At 38.3% G+C, this 23,335-nt stretch overlaps 2 long non-coding RNA genes across 2 annotated transcripts in view; both read left to right on the top strand.

Annotated features, from left to right (window-relative positions):
- Positions 1-5,726: 5,726 nt before the first annotated feature.
- Positions 5,727-23,335, top strand: part of LOC147519505 (uncharacterized) — an 82,385-nt gene continuing 64,776 nt past the window's right edge. Inside the window, exons 1-2 of the long non-coding RNA XR_015212239.1 lie at positions 5,727-5,964; positions 6,761-6,850. This is a non-coding gene — a long non-coding RNA (uncharacterized LOC147519505). The remainder of the gene's footprint in view (positions 5,965-6,760; positions 6,851-23,335) is intronic.
- Positions 11,909-12,526, top strand: LOC147519509 (uncharacterized). Its single transcript, XR_015214242.1, has 3 exons — positions 11,909-12,004; positions 12,095-12,404; positions 12,491-12,526. It is a non-coding gene; the product is annotated as an uncharacterized LOC147519509 (long non-coding RNA).

Here is a 23,335-nt window from a genome sequence, read left to right as displayed (position 1 = left end):
CGGGACCAGTCTGACCCAATCAAGTACAAAAAACCAGTTCCAAAAACCATGACTTCACCTTATACACCTTATATGAATTTGTACTTGAAATTGTCCATTTGTTATTCCACTATAGATATCTAACAAAGAATGAATTATTTCACTACAAATTTGCAAACATTCGTTGTTGTGCCTAGGGGTGTGGATGGTCGGTTCAAGTCGGTTTTGGGCTAAAACCGACCACCGAATTGATCCTGTCGGTTTATGCAATATTGTAACCAAACCAACCCGACCCTATAGATTCGACCGACCCACAACCGACCCAACCAAATTCTGTCCTAACTGATGCCCGACCAAAACCAATTGTTGGTCGGTTTACCCGATTATAACCGACCCGACCTGCAAAATCTGATTGAATGATCTGAGGAAGATACAAAAAAATGTGACAAGGAAGTAAATGGGTTTTGTTTACTTCAAAGTGACCACCAAAAAATGTGTATCGGTCCAAATAACCCTGCTCCTCCATTATAAAATTGAACTTCAACTATCACAAGCTTTCCAACCTTTGCTAACGACAACTTTAGTGTGAAGTATATGTTTGACACTTGAGAGATCTTGGCATATCTAAATACACTATTACTACAAAGAAAAAAGGATACAAAACTTGCAAGTCGATAGAAGAGAATCATATAGGTGTACCCTCTTCTGCTGGACATCAAGACATGCAAAACTGAACTCCGATTGAGCAGTATCTGGTCAGGGTTAGGACTATAGGAGCTGCAAATTTGCAGTGTTATGGCTAAGGGTGTAATACGGGGAGGGCCGGGTCAACCACGGGTCAAACAGTGATGGGTCGGGGCGGGACGGGTCTAGAGAATACAAATCCAGTGGTCCCCGACGGGGTGGGGCGGGTTGAAGTGTCATGTCTTAGTACCATCACCCAAATTTGTTTGGGTCACCTTTACTGAAATATCATCCGGGTCGAGTGGAAATTATCATTTTAACCTAGTTTCACCCAAAAAAAACTATCTAATTCTGCAAGTAATATATTTCCAATTCACAACATAGAGAAAAAATATAATCAATTAATAAAAAATAAATAAAAAATAAAAACTTGAACTTGAACCTAAAACCATATCTGTAAATTTGAAACTTTTATCTCGTGATTTACTATTTGTAAATTGATTATTTTCCATAGCATAATAAAATGAAGATGGGAGCGAGGATCTATGGTACAAAACAATAAAATATAAACTAAAAGAATATGATACTAATACAAGGATGAATGATTCATCTTCTCCAAAATTCGAAAGTTGAATTTGAACTTTTGATATTTGCCTAATGTTCAAACTTGAATATTTGAAATTGATGTTGAACTCATAAGTTTGTGTTCATATCTCTCAAATTCCTACAAAAGTTAAAAGAAAATATAAACAAAATACAAAAATATTAGAGTTAGAGTCTTGAAATTGTGCGGGTCAACGGGGTTAGGTCAACTGCTTTTGACACGGTGCGGGTCGAGTGGCTTGACGGGTTGGGTTTGAGTATAGAACCTACACCCATAGCCCGACCGCGTAAAAACGGTGGCGGGGCAGGGCGGATCTGTTTTCGGGTCGGTGCGGGTTTGGGTGGCAGGTGAAGACCGGGTACCCTACCGGATGATGGGTCAACCATTTTTTTTACACTCCTAGTTATGGCTAATGCCATTAAACCAACTATTTCTTATGTGAATGCTGCATCAAAGCAGTGAAGAAAAAAAGCATCTGTGACAGTCCAGTCCTAGAATAGATATAAGCATCTGAGTCTCAAATATTAACCATTTCACAGCACAACATTATTTTCCAATAATAACAGCACACAACACATGATAATATGGTAAGTGATATGGTTATATACTAAAAGCATTACTTTTGTATTAACTCTAATTCTTTATATTTTGAATGAGAATCATATGGGCAAATGTTATGCATATTATATATGTTATTAGTTATATGCATATGTCTAATACTTTGTGTTGTAGATGATATGGTGTGAACACACAAAAGATCATATCATCAGTACCTTATAAAGTATGAGTAATCGTTCACAACCTAGATGGATTGGACAAACCATTAGTACGGTTGTAGTATCATCTGGTATTAGTCTATCTTGATTATAGGATTACATTAGTACACTTTGTGTGTATTGAACAGGACCAAGTGAGGTTGTTTCTCATTATACTGACTATATAAGAGAACAAACGCCTTAGTCTATCTATTATGGATGCTTGTCCTCCTAATCCGGATATAATAACGGGCACTTACATGCATTGTACATTGCTTTAAATCATCAATGAGTGAAATTCATTTGTGAATCAACAAACTCGATGGATTGGGTAATGACATTGTATGTAAGGTGTGTTGTTGATTATAGAAGGAATCGGTCCCGCCCAAGAAGTCGGGTTGGTGATGTCCCCGAGGAACTCTAAAAGATTGGCATGTAAACCCCGCGGGTGGATTTATTCCGACATGACAATGAGGTTGAGTGGTACTACTTCAAGGACATAAGACGTTGATTAATGTAGTTGTCGAACTTGACTTAATCAACGGACATTCGATATCTTAAACACGGGAGATCAACGAAAGCATATAATATGGTGCCCATAAACACTGACACGTAATTTGGGATTAGGCGGTAGTGCAACAATGGCCTTTAGTGGAATAAGCCATTTGTTGACGGACTTGGGCCGTGTGTTCTGGGCGAACATGGGAAGCCCAAGCCCGTCAGGAGGCCCAACCCTAATTTCTCCTCATGGTCCCTGTTGTAGCCTATAAATAGAGTACTCTCTCTCTGGCCGAAATTCACTATTCACTGAATTAGAAAAAGAGGCAAGAAAAGATAGATCCAAAATTGGATCTAGCTTTGTGAGAAAGAAGGGGATTGGTAGATCATTGTCCACACAACGTCCAATCTATTCTAAAGGAATACAACAGAAGATCAAGGGGTTAATTTCGGATCTCATAAAGCTTGGATTCTCAGAGATTACATCTAAACCGATTCTCAAAGGTATGTTCTCTATCCAAAATCTTGAGAACCCATTAATTCCACTGCGTGTGGTTCTCGCGGTTTGTAGAAATATTCGTTCTGGAAATAACGGTTCCTACAGTAAGAGCCTAAGAGGATTCTAACGATAGAAATATATACAGTAAACAAGCCACAGAGATTAAGAGCAAAACAGATAGTATACCAACACCATAATACTAAAGAAGTTTAAATAGCTACAACAACTTAAGCCCAACTTCAAATTGGCTTGCAACTCTTTCTAACTCTCTAAACAACATAAGGATCGCTGCTTCAGACATCACGAACAACAAGATTAATGCCTCGACGGACACGAATTTTGAGAAGACCCAAAATATGCTCCATCACAAATAAACCAAAATCTGTGAAGACATTAATTTTTTTAGAGATAGTTAGGTAAAAAATCAGAACCCCACCTTAGTGAAATTGGATTACACTAAATGTAGACATTCTTCTTCCTATGCTTACACTAATGCAGTCTCATGTAGGCTAGAAATTGGATTAAATTGAAGCCAATGCTCATTTAGCTTCTACCGACTCATCACATACATATTCAAATACCATACAACAAATCTAAAACGGAAAAATGAAAAGAAAAAATGGATCATAAACCAAAACAAGAAATAACTTACTATATAACCAAAAACCAATAACATCCACAAAGGCCAAAATATCCACACAAGCCACAGCTATAAAAACAAAAGCTATCCACATGATCCACATCTATCTGCCTATCCACACCATCAAGCTCTAAGCACAGCTGCATTTCATAACAAAAAATAATAATCCAACTTATTCAAGTTCACAAATAGACATAGTGAATGAACTTCACAAAAAAATAAACTTAAAAACCTAATTACCAATCAATTCTCCTCAGCATTAGACTCAGAAGAAGTCGATCCAAATAATTCTGCAAACCAAAAAAGAACACAAGCATATACATACGTAAGTCGAACTACACAAGTACATATTTTAACATAAGAAAATAACGATAGACTAAACATTGCAATGCAAATTATTACCTCCATCTAGTTTATCATATTGCTCGATATCATTCATTGACTGTCGAAGATTAATTGGAATTGATGGAGAATGAAGCCAATCTTGTGCACAAATAAGGGCTTCCACCGTGTTAGGAGCTAACGAACTACGGAAAGGGTCAAATATACCCCCACCCCGCGTGCTAAATGCAGACTCAGAAGCTACGGAAGATATCAGAACTGCCAAAACATCATGTGCAACAAGAGAAAGGATCCGGTACCTAGAAGCGTTGATCTTCCACCAACCCAAAATGTCAAACATATCCCCACCAACTTCATTAGTTTCAGCCAAAAACCTCTCAACCTCAGACTTATTCTGTAAGTTTTCTTCCTCTAGCAAGTGTTGCTGAAATTCGATGGCTAGTATAGTAGGATCTTGCTCATCATTATCAATATCCATTCGGCTTGCTGTTTGGCTCACGTTCGCATCAATAGGTGACTGATTTGAAGAAGGATAGTGCCCAACATACCACTCATACAACGCAACCAAAGCATCTTTCACTTTCTTTGTTTCATTATCAACTTTAGTTTCTTCATACAACTGTTTGAAGGAATATGAAACATACTTCATCTTGAAGCGGGGATCAAGCACAACACCAACATATAACAAAATATTAATCTTATCTATTTCCCAATACTTATCAAATTTAGCTTATATACGCAGCGCCATTGATCTCAAATGTGCATCCTCACTTCCATTAAACTGAATCAATTTCTTCTGAACAATTAGAATTTCACTAAAGAAATTATTCAAGGTAACATAACGAGAACTTGAAAATCGTAATGTTGCCTTATAGAAAACTCTTAGAAATTTCACAAATAATCTAGCACTATTCCAATCAGTTAAGGTTGGAGGCCCCTTGATCTTGTCATCATCAAAGTAAGGGGTGTACTGTGGGTTTTCAAGCTCCAATATATCAAAGGCACTTTGGAACTTCTAAGCAACTTCTAACATCATGAATGTCGCATTCCATCTAGTTTCCACATCTAAGCATAAAAGTTTGGTGCACTCTATTTGTTCTTCCTTCACACACTCCTTGAACCTGGCCAACCTAGATGGAGATTACCTCACATACCTCACTGCAGTACGTACTCAAAAAATAGCATCATTAACATCTTTTAGGCCATCACAAACAATAAGATTCAGGATGTGAGCATAACATCTCATATGTAAATACTTATGTTCCATAACGGTGCCTTTCCCAATCTTTTTGCTTTTCTTCAAGTAATCAATGGCAACAGAATTAGAACTTGCATTATCAACAGTTACACTAAAAAGACTATGGACACCCCAATTAAGAAGACACTTCCCTACCATCTTTCCAATAGTCTCACCTTTGTGATTTGGAACTAGACAAAAATTCAGAATCCTTTTTTGTAAGTTCCAATCACTATCGATGAAATGAGCAGTCAAAACCATGTAATTTAAGTTTTGAATAGATGTCCAAGTGTCAGTTGTTATGCATATTCTATTACCATGCAGAAAACTTTTTAACTTTCTTCTCTCCTCCATGTAAACACTACACCATAACAGTGTTTTTGTGACAGGGTTTTTTTTGGTTTTGTGACGCCAAAGTGGCGTCAGAAAGGAAGTGACAGCATGTAGGCGTCAGTTTGTGGTTTTAGCGTCACTATAATTCATAAATGTATTTTAGTTTATTTTAAAAATGCATAGAAAAATAGTGACGACAAATAGGGGTTAGAGTTATTTTTATACACCGTCACAACTAAAACACGTGTTAGGCATGTGATATGAGATGCGGGCGTCAAATTCATCTCTCTTTCTCGACCTCATCTCTCTTTCTTCTAAACAGTATCGTCTTTTCTATCGGCCTCAATCTCAAAACCCTAACGCAAAATCAGACTCACTTCACTCGCTAGCTAGGTAAGGTCTCGAACTTAGTATTACAAAATTTTACACGTTTGATTATTTGTTGGCTTTTTATAATTTTAGGTTTGAGTTATTTGTACTTTTGAGCATCTTCAATTGTTCAGTTGTACTTTTGAGTTTTGATGCTGGGTAAAATATCGTGCCAATTCCTCAAACTTTGGCAGATACTGCGATATATCTCATTTCATTGTACTGTAGAAGCTTCACACCCACCCAAATCTCTTTCCTCTTCTTCTCTCTCTCAACTCTCCTTCTGCTACAATGGAAGACAAACCAAACTTAGAAGAACATGAAACAAAACGACCCCAAACCTTATCTTCAAGTAACAAGTGAGAAAAAAAAAGTAACGATCCTAACTCTCCGTGAGTTTGAGTTTTGGATGGTTAGAAACCCTTCTTGTCCACAGCCCCATCTTCTTTCTGCTGATGAGTTGATAGCAGATGGTGTGCTTCTACCTCTACACCTCATTTTCCAAGACCCCAAACCCAACTCAGTTCCATTAGAGCTAGAACAAGAAACTGGGCCAGAACCGAGTCGACCATGGCCATAAGTTGAGTCATCATCAACTTCTAAACGTTGGAGAGATATATTCAAAATCAGTGAGAAGAAAAATGAATATAAAGAAGGAAACAACAAAGAGAAAGAGAAGAAGAAAGAAAGAAAGACTAATGGGAATAATAATAATAGTAATATGAGTTCTTAATAGTAATAATAGTAATAATAGAACGATATTTTTGCTTTTAATGGTTTGAGTTATTTGTAATATAGTTGGGTTTATGTTTTGAAATAGATAAATTGGCAAAAGGATTACTAGAGAAGGTTATTGAAGTCTATCTCTGGAAGTCTCTCTCTTAGACAGATAACTTTCGGCTTTTGGAGGGTATGTTCTTAATGTTTGCTCTTTTTATTTATTTGTTTTTTTTTTTTCTGAAATTTTTATGTTTGACAGCATCTCTATATCAAGTTAGGCAATGTTTTTGCGTAAAATCCTAGCTTGAAATATTTGAAATTGTAAAGTTATGTTTTTGCGTAAAAATCCTAGCTTTAAGGATTTGAAGTTATAAAGTTATGTTTTTTTTTTCTTGATTGTTTGAAGCTAGCCATTCATAATTCATAATTTGTGCCTGAATTGTTTAATATTTATATCTATTTAGGACATTGGGGCTTTGTTTGGCTTTTGTTAATTGTTTTTTTTTTCTGTGTGACGCATAGTGGTGGACTGGTGGTGCTAGTCCTATAATCTTGAGCACCCTCTATTTGAAATACTAAAATATGTGTTTGTTCTAAAAATGTTCAAGTATAATGAATCCCAAGTTTTAGTGTTCCAACATTTTTGTATCCATTTTCAGTCATGGTAGCTTGAATTCAAACATTCTGGCTTCCTAACTTAGGTTGGTCTAAGTTCTGATCTAAATGTTTTACGAAAGCAGGTCTTAAATTTTCTTACTGACAGTATAGTGTTATTTTACTTTGTGAATGCTTTGACGTTTGACATAGTTTGATTATGAATGTGCTTTGAACTTTGAAGTCATTGTCTCCCTGATTTTTATTAGTAGAATAGTGATTTATGTTGGTAGAATAGTAGCTCGATCAAAAAATTGTCAAGTCTCTCTATTGAAAATCTTTCAAGACTGACAAAGTAATTGAGCTTGGTAGTAATAGTGTTAAGTCATCTATGATTGCTTCAAATTAACTAACTCGAGAGTTATCTTTCTTTTTTCTTTCTTATCTTTGTATCTACATAATGGTAGAATGTCACGGCCGATTCGTAAAAGAGTGGATTCATGAACCAAACCGAAAGTGAGCACCGCCTATAGGGAAGGGGTAGCTAGTTTTATTGATTTGGCACAAAAAAATATGAAGGGTTGACAACATGTCCTTGTCCTTGTGTAAATATGTCGGAATGGGAAAAGATTGGTGTTTGACGGTCCGGAGGCATATAATTCAAAATGGTTTTGATCTAACGTGATACTATATGATCCTTACATGGTGAAAAACAATTGAAGTATCCTGTGATAGACATAGTTGAAGATGAAAACATTGAAGATAGAGGGCTTGGGTTAGAGAATCTTGTTGATGCTTGTTATGGCGTGCATGAAGGTGTAAGGGGTGATGTGTATGGAGGGGCTACTGATCAAATTTCTGATTTTGAACAACCTTTTGTTCCCGAACCAGATTTGGGTAAAAAGTATGTTGAATACAAAAGTAAAGCCGAAGAAAAATTATACCCTTCATGTGAGGGTCCTCCCCTGACAACTCTATCTGCAGTTGTAGAGCTTCATGACTTGAAGAAACAAAAGATGGTTGGTCCGAAATAGTGTGAGCGCACTCTTGTCTATGCTAAGAACTTGGTTGCCAAAAGAAAATACTTTACCCGAAAAAGTGGCCAAGAATGAAGAAAATGTTGATGCACCTAGGGATGAAAGCAAAGCGCATCGATGCATGTGAGAATAATTGCATCTTGTATTATGGGACAAAGAAAGATTTGACGATATGTCCTCATTGCGAATCACCTAGATATAAAGTGGAGGGTAAAAAAGGGAAGGAATCCAAAGTGCCTAAAAAGTATTGAGATTTTTCCTTTAGGTCCACGACTCCAACGATTGTATACGATACCATCATTAGCACGGGAAATGACATGGCATGCTCGAGCAACACCTTCATGGGATTATATGCGACATCCTGTTGATTCAGTCCAATGGACAAAATTTAAAGAGAGATGGCCAGAATTAAGCCATCGAGGGGCGTAATGTTTGGCTTGCGAATCAGTAACCGATGGCTTCAATCCTCGTGGCATTCAATCAACTCGGCTACGCTTGTTGGCCTGTCATATTAGTGCCATACAATCTCCCACCTTCATTGTGCATGAAATCCGACTTTCGATGATGTCTTTGTTAATACGGACCGGCTACCACTACAAATATTGATGTTTTCCTTGAACCACTATTTGATGAGTTGGATCACTCGAGAGAAGGAGTCCCCTGCGCTCGACATGCACAAGAGGGAACACTTTACTCTGAGAGCTATGTTGATGTGGGGGATACACGATTTTCCGGCTCTAGGAAACTTATCTGGTTGTGTGACACATGGTTATAAAGCATGTCCTATTTGTGGTGACAACACTCCCTCGGAGCGTTTACCTTGTAGTAAGAAGATTGTGTACACAAACTACCCGCTTGTTTCTTGATCCGGATCACCCATTTAGGTATAGTAAACACTTCAAATATTGTTTTTTTTTTAAAATAATCAAGTTAGGTATAATAAGCAGTTCTAACACTTTCTATCTTTAGGTATAATAAGCACTTCAATGGGGAGCAAGAGCTTAACCTTCCTCCATCACGTCTTAAAGGAACAGATGTTGATAAATTGTTGAACCGCGTTAAATATGTACCGGTAAGATCTAAAAAGGTTCCAAACGGTCAAGAGTTGATGGGAGTGTAAATGTTGTTGATAGAGATGATGATGATGATAGTGATGATGATGATGACGAATGGCGGCGGCGATGATAGTAGTGTTGAAGTTACAAAGGCTTTTTATAGAGGTCCATTTTGTTTAAGCTATTATATTGGCCAAGTCATAAAGTTCGACATTGTGTTGATGTGATGCATGATGAGAAGAATGTTTCGAAAGCATATATTGTATCTGATCCTAGACCTGAAAAAAACAAAGGATACAGTGGCTGCTAGAGAGGATTTGAAGATGAAGGGCATCCGCAGTAGTTTGTGGATGCAAGAGGACTTAAATACCGGTAGGCAGAAAAAACCAAAGGCCTCCTATGTCTTAGATGCAGATGAGAAAAAACATTTTTTCCAAATTTTGAAAGACTTGAAACTTCCTTCGGGCTTTTCATCTAACCTGAGCAACATTGTCGGTTCCAACCCACCTTCTTTGCTCATGATGAAGTCTCATGACCATCATGTTATAATGCAATATGTGCTGCCTGTGTTGCTTCAACATGCTTTTCCAAAAAACCGCGACTTGCGAAGAGCCTTTCAACAGATCAGCTTATTCTTTAGAATCTTGTGTTCGAAGGTTTTATGTCGTAAGGATATGGAAGGTGCCAAAATCATGATTGTAGAAGCATTGTGTGTTCTGGAGAAGCATCTTCCACCATCTTTTTGATATTAGTATCCATCTTATGGTGCATCTAGCCGATGAAGCGTTGATTTGTGGACCTCAGTGTGGCCTAGGTGGATGTATCCTTTTTGGCAATAAAGTCAACAATGTCATATATTTTAGTTCAATTTCTTTTATAAAGATAGGCATTAACAACACACTTATACTTATTGCATTTCAATACTAATAGGCGATGAAAAGAGTGTAAAAACATACCTAGCAATAAACGATATGTTGAAGGGTCAATTGTAGAGTCCTATATAGTTTCTCGAATCCATCCGATATGCCATGGAGTACATGCCACGTGGAGGAAATAAAAATTGACTTCGTAAAAGCTTACCTTGACGAAAATGGTGAGATCATTGATGAAGGGCCTTTGCTCGACTTCAAAGTTGTGATGCTAGAAACGGCACAATGGATACAAATACGGAGATGGCTTATTTTTCGATTACAAGTTGAAAGACTTGATGAATTCTACAAGTGGGTTGTTCATTCTGGCTTTGAATTTGACTAGTTTTGGTAATTTATGAATAATCATGTATATATGGACTTCCATGAATGAATTGCAGTGAGTATCGTAACTTGCAACCCACTACTGTGTGGTAGAGGAAGAGGAATAGCAAAGTCGGCGGGAGATTCGCATTTAATTCATTGTTTGGTTATACAATAAGGTATTTTTTTTACTTTTACATTTCTAGTAGCTAGGGTGAGCCTTTTAGTTTTGTTTGTATTTTGTTAATTTTCTTTTTCTTTGTTGTATAGTTGTTGAAGGCTAAAGATACGCAAGGCGACTTGTGGCAGTTTGTTAAAGGGCCAATGCACAAGGCTAAATCATATAAGAAGTATCGCATTAATGGATTTGTCTTTTCTACCAAGTCTCATGATGATACTGTTGTCACTCAAAACAGTGGTGTTTGTATGAAGGCTATTACATCATTTATGGCAAGTAGGAAAGACAAAAATCCGGTCGACTCAGAAACCATGTGGTATGGGGTTATCAAGCAAATTTTAGAGTTGGACTACACAACTTTCCATGAAGTGGTCTTTTATTGCGATTGGGTGAGGGTTGAGGACAAAACTAATGGTTGTAAACTTTGTCCCGATTCTAATTTGGTGATGGTCAACTTTAATAGGCTCAAGAGTGTCCATCATCAACTTGATGAGCCAGTCATTCTTGCTTCCGAGGCTAGTCAAGTGTTCTATTCAAATGATTTGAAAAATCTTGATTGGTGGGTGGTCATACATCCTCCTCCTCGATTGAAAGTAGTAACGTAGATGATCTAGAAGCCCAACCTGAAGTCCAAATATTTTTGATGACCGGCCCTAATTTGCTACCCCGATGGAGAAAGTTCGCAAATGATAGTAGTTGTAATATGCACTTTATTTTTTGTTGTTGGTAATGTACACTTCCACGACCTCTATTTTTCTATTATTATTTTTTTCGCTTTGGTTGATTAATTATATGTTGTGCCAATATCTCTTATTATGTAACAAGTTTGTGCTATATTAGTTTTTGATGAACTTACTTTATTTTCTTCAATTATTAGGTTGTTTTAATATAATGGCTTCAAGTTCACAACGTCGCGGGCGCGCCCCGGTCGCCTCCTTCAGTTCACAACACCCACAACAACACCGCCCAATGCCTCCTTCCGTTCACAACACCGTTAATGCCTCAGTTCAGGTTCACATCAACCTAATGTGTCCCAACCATCTAAATCAGCGGAGACAATACTTTGCCATCTAGTAATGGTAAGCTGCCAATCATAAGCAAAGCGCCGACGGTAGGATCACAGGAGTTTATAGTGCCAAATGGAGCAAGAAAGTCGGCTATTGGATACGAGCTATTGTCCCAATTTCTTATGCAAGTTGGGATAAAGTAGATGGTTCTTTCAAAGATGAAGTTTGGTTAAAGTTAATGGTAACTATTTATTTTATTTTATTATTATTTTTTGTTTCCATCACCATATTAGTCATAGCATATATATAAATGTATATATGTGATTTGTAGGAGGAGTTCCAACTCAATGTGAACCCAACAATGGGGGCTCGAAAAAAATATAGAGAAATGGTTTGCTCCTAAGTTTCGATATTGGAAATATGCTTTGCGAGGTAAAATATTGAAGAATTGTGAATCTGAGCAAGAAGCTATTTCATCATGTCCAACGGGGTTTGATCCAATTCATTGGGAAGCATTTGCAATCCATGAGAACAGACAAGAAGTAAAGGATATGTGCGCTAAGAATGCTGAGAATAGAAGTATGAACTTAATTGGCCATACTTGTGGCAGGAAACCTTATGGAAGAATATTGGAGGAACTTGTATGTATCATTATCACTACTGTATCTCTTCCTTTCATTTGCTATGTTACTACTTAATAACTTTCTATGTATACTTGTTTATGTAGGATGAAGCGAATCCAGAGAAGAAGCATAGACGTACGTACGGATAGTTGGAAATATGGTCATAAACATCGAGATGGGACTGTTTTGGAGCGTGCCCAAGAATACTATGTGAGTTTGTAAAAAAATTTATCTTAATTAAGTCTTGCAGTCCATACTCAAGTATATGCCCCAAAAATTTCAGGATCGAGTTACAAGTGTTGAAGAACAGATGGCTGAAGAAGCAAGTGAACATGGGGGTGAAGTGGTTTACGACATCACATGTGATCCATTGGCTCAAGTTTTTGGGAAGGATAAAGGAGTCGTGACTCGTGGATTGAGCTCTTGCATGTCCAACAAACAATTGCAAAACGTTTGCTATCGCAGAGGGAGCTAGTTGAACAAGAGAGCACAAGTAAATCGGCTTCGAGGATGAATTAGCCGAGGTGAAGTCTACAGATTGGGAAACCTCTTGGCTAATAAACGACGAATATATGGAGACTATGATGGCGTAAGTTATGACTTGTGTGCTATTTCTTGTTTTCCCATAATTGTAACTTCTTTTTATTTATGTAATTGTTGTTGTTCACCGTATAGGGTATTCTTGAACATGTGAAACTTAATGGATCGGCAAATGGCCAACCATCTACACCTACAACCGGTTGATTCTACTTCATCCCTCGCCCTCGTTACTCAATAAAGTTCCAAATTTGATTAATCGAAATGGATCTTTGAACCCTCCTTCTAGGACTTCTTACCCGAATGTGAAGATATTGGGGAGGAAAGGTGAACACGTGGCTAATGGGTATGTTAAGACCGACGACAAAAATGTCATTTTAGAGATATTATGGGAGATGAAAAGGTTGTCTATATTACCAATGTCTTGGTTGGTGATGCTCCTTTGTATGATGGTCCCCGGGATGATATTTTGTATCTACGAGATATAGTCTGCTTTGGAGGCTTCTTGATTTAAATTTGGAGGCAGTCTGCAATATGAAGATTAATTTCGTTTGTTTTGTTCTCGTTTTAATTTGGAACTCAAGCACGAGGGACGCATAGTTTTTATCTATTGTTAGTTCGGCCTTATATGGACCTTTTGTTCATGGATATGTTTAGTAGTGAATGGACTCTTTTTGTTTATATATGTGTGTATGCTCCTTGCCATTGATTGTTCATATGTATTGTGGTTACTTTTGCAGGTTTAGAGAAGTTTACTAACCCTTTTTTAACTCCGCCAATGCAACTCATAAAAAATTTGCATTGCCGGTCTCAAGCCCGGATAAAGGAGGAGAGAGAAAGGTGACTACTGTGTATTACTACCATGGATTGATTGATTGTTCGTTAACACCAGAACTGATCTAGGTCAGTTACACTCATTTTTATTACTTTTTCTTGAATTATAATTGTGTTTAATTAATTTCATCCGTGTGTCGACCTTGCCCTAAAATTCATGATCCCATGCTCAAAGAGAGGTAAAATTCACAATATTCCTTCTTATTGCGAAATGGGTTTTATGGATTGACTCATTTTGGTTTTCTTCTTAGTTTCGAAGTCCCTAGACACGATAAGCGCATGTGCCCAAGTTCGAAGTCGAGCTCTCCACCGAGTTTTGGCGAGAGATTGGTGGGTTTCATTCCATCTTGTTTAACGCTTCTCATTGTTACTTGGGTTATTAATGCTTATTACTCCTTTGCGGTGATGGACTTAGACAGAAAGTTAGGCGTGGAATCGAATCGCTAGCGAAGGAGGTTGAAGTACCACCACCGCTCCAAATTTAGGTGAGAAATCTGAGAAACTCTGAATCTCATTGATGCTCAGCTAGAGTCTGTCTCAGGTGAAGGAAAATATTGTATATACTTCTGATATTTTAAACATTTTAAACATTCAGCATGGTTAGGATGCGATGGTTTCAATTTCTCAAGTGATTTCTAAGCTTGCCTTAGTGTTTTGGTTATTTAGCACCGGAGTTCTCTTTTAGATTTGACTAATTTTTTTGTCCCGAATATTTCGGTCATTCGCTCCCTTCTACTTCTAAGTTCTATCTAACACACTTTTCTTTTTATGTCATCTCGGGATATTAAATGTGCTACTATATTGGTGGATGCCGAAGGGATCGAGTGAAACTTGCAGATTTTGGATTGGCAAAGGTTTCTTTCTTTCTTAGCTTCATGTAACTTGTTAAGCAATTGTAGTTCTTTGTCACCTTATATTGCTTTTTGTTCACCTTCGAGTGCAACCAAATTCAATGATGTGAAGTCTAGCAAAGGGACTCCATTCGATGGCACCCGAGGTGAGCATTTTTTTTTATGCCATTTTACACTCTGCATTAGGTGGGGAATTGTCAAGATTTTCAATCTGATTGGGAAGTCGGTTTTAATTGTTCAATACCAATCAATGCATGGATGATCTGCCTTTGAATTCATGAATAATGTATGTAATGTTTTGTTAAGTCATAATACATTTTGTGAAATGTAGGTTGTCAATAGGAAGAGTCATGGCTATGGGCTTGCAACTATATGGAGTCTTGGCTGCGACTGCCTTGGAGATGTTAACTCGTCAAGTTCCTTACTCTCATTTGGAATCTGTAAGTATTCTCTCTGCCAAATTCGGCTTTAAATACTTTTTCCGATTGAATTAATTGAGAAGTTATTTGCTTGTCATTGATTGTAGCATTAATGTAAACCGATATTTAAGTAGTGGTAGATGATATCTTTTAGCATTTAAGTGACATTCAAGATGAGTCGTATTATTGGTTGGTGACTTCGATAGTATCGGTGGTTATATAATTTATTCAAAGTGAAAGAAGCTACCAAGGTAACATTTTTTTTTCCTCCCAATGTTCAAAATCTAGAGCTTCGATGGTTTCTCTTTGGTGTAGTTAGTCGGTCTTTGGACATGAAAATCATTCGCAAAAACTCTTAATTGGTCCAATTAATCCTCGAAGAAGTAGACACGGTTGCTAGTCGATCCTCAGATCGGTTAGCTATGAATTTCTAATTTAACTGCCAAGTATGTTTGTATCAAAGACGGGGAAATAATTTGGCTATTCTAACCATATTGTGATGGCAACCGCGATTCCATTTAATTTTAATAAATGATACATCTTTGGGATGTGATACATCCTCGAGTTGCTTAAAATTGAGTAATGAACTTCTTGTCATGCAAAACCATCAAGTAAGTTTCAGAGTCACTCTTGGAGACACACGTAAGTTATAAAGAATGCAAAACCATGTATTTCATTTGCTTAATATGTCATATAATGCAAATCCAAAGACAATGTTTACCTCGGGGACTTTATGTTTAATTTAGTATAGTGATTGGTATATATTTTCCAATGAATTAAAGCACTTGATTATTAGTATAGTTACCCAATGGCGTCATGTATGATTGTTCTCGCTTACGTTATTTAGTGTTTATTTAGATTGGTAGTGGTATATGTCTCCCAATGGATTAAAGCACTTGGTTATTAGTATGGGTCACCCAGTAGCGTCATGTATGATTGTTCTCGTTTCATTGTCGAGTGTTTATTTTGATTGGTAATCTTTGCACATTCCTTGATTCATCCAATGCATGGGGCCAATGTCTCTCTCATGACGTAGATGGTATACAAATGAGCTGATTCAAAGTAATGTTATTAAAGAGCCTCTTTTCTCGGGTTGTCTTAACTTGAATTGGTTTCTTATATATAACTTCTATTTCGATTATTTGCATGTCTTTCACTATGCTCAATGTTATTATTTTACTAGTGTATGCCCGTGCCTACGCCCAAGATGTCTCGGCGCACCTGGAACCTACCCCCGGCTTCGGTGAGCGACCCCAACCCCCATTATGCCTTGACGCGGAAGTGTGACACCCCCAGCGTCACGGCCCAACATATGCCTCGACACCTGGCGGTGCTACCCCTAACGCTCGGTGCGTCCACCCCCAGCCAAGCGATACCTTTGATACAAGGCTTTCACGCAGCACAAGCTCATAGAAAATGTTGCTTTGTTGGCCCATAAGCCCGTAGAGAAATAGGCCCATAAATAGACCCAGCAGCTAATGTTGACTTTGTTGGGAGAGAGAGTTTTGAATGTTGATTGTTCCATCAAATGTTAGATGAACCAGGTTGGAAAAAGGTTGGATCCGCCACGTCATAAGATGGGAGGAAGAGTTGTAGCCGCCAGATGGGGGCCCTGCGGGCCCCACACTGCTGTGTATTGTTATATAGATTTCAGCTGGGGAGAGAAGGAGAGAGAGAAAGAGAAAGAGAAAGGGGCAGGGGTGTGTGTGTGTGTGCGGAGTTGTGAATTTTATACGTGGGAACATATTCTATGTGGGCTTGTGGGACAAATAGAAAGTTGACACTTGTCAATGGTTAGAGGGAAGATTTCTAGTGATGAAACTGTGGATGATTTTCTCGTGCATAAAAACAATAACTATGTGTCTTGTGATTTGTGATTTGTTTCACTACTTGAACTGATTTAGTCTTCTTTCTTTGAGACCAAAATAATGATTTTTGCTGAATTCCGTGGCTAGATTTTTCATATTCATACTTTCCGCTTATTCTTCTTTAGCATATCACATGAAAGTTTCATATTCTTGTCCGGAAGCTAAAGTGTCCAACCCACGGTCTAGAGCAACTCATTGGCGGCTTTGTTCCAAGTTCAAGCAATGCGATGTGCCCAAGTTCAAAGGCGAGCTTGCACGCTTTATCGAGATTGGTGGGTTTCATTCCATCTTGTTAAACGCTTCTCATTGTTACTTGGGTTATTAATGCTTATTACTCCTTTGCGGGTGATGGACTTAGATAGAAAGTTAGGCGTGGTTGGAATCGCCCTGTGCGGAGAGGTTGAAGTACCACCACCGCTCCAAACTTTAGGTGAGAAATCTGGCGGATGATTCCATTATTTATTTATTTCAACCGAAAAGGATTAAGAGATTTTTATTTGTTTTGTTGCCAAGGTCTTGTTAAAAGTCGCTTTTCTATAGAACACAATAAGGACACCGCAAAGTTTATTGACGTTTTAACATGCCCGGTTGAAGAAACTCAATCTCATTGATGCTCGGCTAGAGTCCGTTGGTGAAGGAAATATTTTCCGTTGTATTATTTCAAGAACTAGCTTTTGATCTCGAAAGTATATTATAATTTCTTGATAGTTTATCATGAGTTGTCGGGTTTTACCCCTCGAAGATTCCTTAGTTAGATTGGATAGACGACTAGACCTAGTCACCCATGAAACCATTTACTAATAATCTTATAGATTTTGGCATAAGGTCCACTAGAAATATTCTACCGTAGGTTGCATATTTTTGTTCATGAGTAAGGTGTACCTTCCGTTTGCTTTTAGCTTGATAAGGAATTCGTCAACCCTCAATGACTTTCTAAAGTCAAGAATGGGCTAAGGGCGGCTCCTAGTAGCAGGTTTACTATGTCCACAACGGATTCTTTCCCCGTAAGAGGATAAGAGTTGATAGTGGGCGCCTAAAGGCAAGTCAAACTCCCCACTTACTACAACCCCGATTCCTATTTTGAATCCCCCCGAAAACTTATTTTGTTTCAAAAAAGCAAGGTTTACTAGTGAAACGTGTTTTCACCGGGCAATCGAATCCCAGTCCTTTCCACAACCTATCTTTGTAGCAACCGATTTTATAATAATAGGTTGTTATTTCATAGGTTGCTATTTCCTATTCTCAACCAATCTTTTTAGCCACCTATCCGAAAGTACATAAATGCTTTAGTAATAGAAGGGTTTTTCATCCTTCAATAAAGGGGTAAAGCCATCAAGCCACCTCTGTCTATCCCGATATTGAGTCAACCTCAGATCCCGATTGTCTTACTACTTGTGTTGCCCAAGCGGAAATCAATTTGTTGCACTTGCACTAAGGATGTTTGTATTTGTATGGGTCCAATACTAGCTCTCTCTCTCTGCGAAAGTGCAATAGAGACAGAGACATACCGATTCCGTGAATGTTTTCTAGCATGAGATGGATGGACACCTCTTTACCTATAAAGAGAAGGTAATAGCATATTTAATTAACGGATGACCATTCAGATAAGCGATTAAGGGCTCAAGAGAAGGGCGGCGTGAGACGCCGGTTTGCCACTCAAATGATGGAAGGTCGGGTTCGTAATCCTTTATTGAAAATGTCCTAAACTTGATTGTTGCTACGAAGAAGTCGAATGAGCAATTTTCCCGCTCCGATGAGGTGACGAACAAAGTGTTAGTCAACTTCTATGTGGTTATAGTAGGCATGGAAGATGAGGATTGGCCGGCAAGTGTGTAAGCGCTAGCATTCTCACAATGTAGGAGAAATGGGTATGGAAATGGGACCGTAGATCGGGTAGGAAGTAAGAAAGGCATAAGAGTGAATAGGTAGAAGGGGGGGTACCTTGTACTCGGGCTTGGGCCCTATACCCGTCAAGAGTGGGTTGCTTTTGTAAACGCAAGTCAAGAGTTTTTCCGATAAATAGGAAGAAGCCAATAGTGTACCGTTTGCTATCCGGACAGCCATCCGAAGTCGCCATCGTAGAATGCAAAGAAGGTGTTTAACGGTCCCCGAAAGTGATGGTTAGTCCAAGTCCAAGAGACCCTTCATATACGGTAAGATCGTTGCTGTAGATGTCCGTTGGTGAGAGGGTGCATGAACCGAGAAACTTGATTGAGTGCATAGGAGATGTCGGTTTGTTGATAGTGAGTTCTTGAAGGTGTGCTCGTCAAACGGAACTCATAGCCGCTCAAGGCATCACCAGCCCTTTTTCGATAAAGGTGAAGGAAAGCGCTCAACCAAAGGGCCTAGCGGCACATAACTCCTTGTTGAAAAACAAAAAAGGAGGTAGTTTTGAAGCTCTTCACATTGTGAAACTGGAATCCTTGAATGATGACATAATCTTTCGTTCGGCCGTGGATCCTCGTTATCATGTCTCGTTGTGTTTCGTTCCTCTAGCTAGGCTAGAGCATTTCGATTGCAAGAATTTCATAAATAGAGTGTAATCGGCATTAGGTAGTATCATTTGTCTTTATCTATGTATAGTAATCGACTTTTTTTTTTTCTCGGTGGTAGGTAGGAGAGACAAGAGAGAAGGGGAGATTCGCCGCGCTGGCTGCCTTTGGTCGCAAAAAGAAAGGCGATTGCTTGGTAATGGTAGGTAACTCAACCAAAGTAAGAAGAAGCTCAAAGCCGGGCGAAGGGGGTAAGTTGACTCTCTTTCATCGACCCGCGGCGCCTCTCCGCCAGCCGAAATCAAAAGACAACAGTAGTGTTCACTCCTCTATCTCGGATCACCAAAATTTCTCTTTCTTTTTGAATATCATTTTGTTTGCTCAAACTTACTTCATTTTCTCTTTGTGCTGTCTTGAAATGTCTGGATGAAAAAAGGAAATGTAGCAAACCAGAGGGATAGAATAGCACTTTTGTGACGGAAAAATATGTCCCTTCTTTGTGCTATTAAAAGTGTAAAGGAAAAATATGTAAACAATACGAGCCAATAATATTAAATAATAACTCTAACAAATAAAATAAAATTAACACTTTTAAAAAGGATACTGATAGTCTCTTATAAAAAAAGTCCGCACCCCCAGGTACATCCAACGAACAAATATGATTATGCAACACTGATGTACTAATCTGACTCTCTAGAACGCAAGATAGCATATCAAAAACTATTCTTCAAATTATGTGCTGATCATCGAGAGAAAGAAGTTGTAGTAACCACGGCAATACAGACAAATCTAAAAAAAAATATCAGTTGCATATACAAATATTTTTTGAAACAAAAGTAACAAAAAGCCGTGTGGGGGCTTCAACAATCCAGTTCAATATGGACATATGGTTGCTACTAGAGTAGAAATAAAGGAACGTGGATCCAGATCCTAAAATTGTAGAACCTTACCCAAAACTAGCTCTAGGATACATGGTATAATAGGCTAAAGAGCACTGGAATACCATACTTGAGCATGTGCATCGCTTGCATGTGATCAAAACATGTGTACAGTATGAAGGGACCAAGACTCAAGTAATTGGCCAAAATCCTTTAACCAAAACTGTCTTTCATGTTAACTTTGACCATACGGTCCTAAACAACAAAAATGCCCTTCTGACTAGGGCTTATCGGTCTAAGTCCTAGGGTGACCAGACTAGAGGTATGACCCACTTTGATTTGATTTGATCAGTCAAGGCCATGGCCCACTTTGAGAAATCCAAGTCTTATGACAATTCGGTGGGCCCCAATTTCCTAACCTGTTATATAAGCTAGAGTCGTTCTAGCGTAACAGTGTTAGACAAGTGTGTAACACAAACAAATACAATGCTGCCACATCGATAATACAACTTGATACCACACTAGCCAGTTCCAAAAAAAGTACCGAGAAAAAATTAAGAAAAGATAGAAGAGAGACCACGGCCATCTTCTTTACTACCCGCCGTGACCAGCGCAGACGCTGTCAAACTCTACTGCGCCCTACCTCCTCTCTCCCTCTCCCTTAATATGTTTTTCTCCATCTCTATTGTTCCATTATTCAAACCAAAATTGAAAGACTTAAATTCTAAATTACATTGGCATGGATAGATATGTCCGTAACCGACAAAGTTATTAAGTGTTTGACATGGCAAAATATCAAAAGTTGGGATATATTACATACAATATGTGTCCAACATGGTCACATGGATACGTATACAATACGGATTATTTTCAAAATATCGCGTGTCCATGCATTATAACAAAATACAACAGATTGAATCACATCATATCTTTTGTAAAAAAATTTATTTGTTTGAGTTGGATTAGAAATATTTAGTTTTACCCATTCAATTAGGAGTGGGTGGGTGATTAGGAGGAGAAGATGGTTTGGAAAGAAGTAAAAAGGGTGAAAAAATAGGAAAAGAATGTGAGGAGTAGGGGTGTAAAAAAAACCGTTGACCCATCATCCGGTAGGGTATCCAGTCTTCACCCGCCACCCAAATCCGCACCGACCCAAAAACAGACCCGCCCCGCCCCGCCACCATTTTTACGCGGTCGGGCTATGGCTGTAGGTTTTATGCTCAAACCCGACCCGTCAAGCCGCCCGACCCGCACCGTGTCAAAAGCCGTTGACCCAACCTCGTTGACCCGCACAATTTCAAGACTCTAACTCTAATATTTTTATATTTTATTTATATTTTCTGTTAACTTTTGTAGAAATTTGGGAGATATGAACACAAACTTATGAGTTCAACATCAATTTTAAATATTCAAGTTTGAACATCGAGCAAATATCAAAAGTTTAAATTCAACTTTCGAATTTTAAAGAATATTAATCATTCATCTTTGTATTAATTTCGTATTCTTTTAGTTTATATTTTATTGTTTTGTACCATAGATTATTGCCCCCATCTTCATTTTATTATGCTATGAAAAATAATCAATTTACAAATGATCAATCACGAGAAAAAAATTTCAAATTTACAGATATGGTTTTGGGTTTTAGTTAAAGTTTTTTTTATTTTTGTTTATTTTTAATTGATTGATTATATATTTTTTTTCTCTATGTTGTGAATTGGAAATATATTACTTGCAGAATTAGAAAGTTTTTTCTGGGTGAAAATGATAATTTCCACCCAACCCAGATGACCCGCCCAAAACCCGCCCCGTAAGCTGACCTAACGGGTCGGGTGATGGTACTAAGACATGACACTTCAACCCCCGCCCGGCCCCGTTGGTGACCATTGGGTTTGTATCCCCTAGACCCGCCCCGACCCGACCCATTACTATTTGACCCGCGGTTGACCCGCCCCGCCCCGTATTACACCCCTAGTGAGGAGAATAGGAGGGAGAGGAAGGTGGCATCAAACTGGTAGTTGGTAGTCGTCGGTAGTTTTGGAGAGGAGCACATGTTTCTTTTTAGTATGTTACCTCTTTTTCCAATTCTTTATGTTATATTCTACATGGAGTCCCTCTATTGGTTTGTGTTACTGATAAGCACCCAAAACTGTAATATTAAACCCCGAGAGACATAGCAAGATTCATTTTGGTCAATTATGTGTTTAATAATTATGTAATAATATATATTTTCGTGACTTTTGGGTTTCCGCAATTAAAATGAATATAGTGATAAAACATGCATCAAAGTACAGAATACTGAATACTTGAGTTTCCCACTGACCGCGGAAGCCGGGTTTCCAAAAGAATGTAACCAAAGCTTGAACGGGCCCACATATAAAGAAGCGTGAAACTTCCGGCTCAAATCGGATAAATCTAGGGTGCCGACGCTATTGGCTAGTGAAGCCGCCAAGTACAAGAATACGAATATTTGGAATTCCCACTCAATTCCCCGCGAAGCCCAACAAAGCCCCGACTAGAGTCAAGTTTCCAAAAGAACCAACCAAATGGCGACGGGCCCACATATAAAGAGGCAGAAAACTTCCGAAGCTCAAATCGGATAAATCTAGGTGCCGACGCTGGCTTGAAGTGAAGCCATAATAAATTCGGCGAATTTAACTCTGCAAGAAGGACAAAAGTCGTAAAACGCCAAAATCGGTATTTATCGACACCAAGTGGACACACTCTCAAGGCCCGTAAGACATGATGAGTTAGCATAGGCAGGTGGCAAATGATGGTTTCAAATTGATACCATCCGCAAGAAAGAAGATTATCGCACTGCCAATTCAAACCGTGTGGTTTGAATTGAAATTAGCTAACAAACAAAACTTAAAACAAAGAAAAGACGAAAAGTTAAAACAGTTAAAACAAAAAACTTTGATTCTCAAAGTTTCAACCATTCAATTAGCATAAGGCCAAAAGCAAATTAAATCACCACGGATAGTCATCCTATGATGCCTATAAATATGAGGGGTGGCCTTCATATATCTTCCTTCAAAGATATTAATGCTTTTAGCTACGCTTAGTTTTCTTT

The sequence above is a fragment of the Coptis chinensis genome, chromosome 2 (assembly GCF_015680905.1).
Source record: "Coptis chinensis isolate HL-2020 chromosome 2, ASM1568090v1, whole genome shotgun sequence".
In the NCBI taxonomy this organism is placed as follows: Eukaryota; Viridiplantae; Streptophyta; class Magnoliopsida; order Ranunculales; family Ranunculaceae; genus Coptis; species Coptis chinensis.
This window is presented reverse-complemented; position numbering and strand designations above follow the sequence as displayed.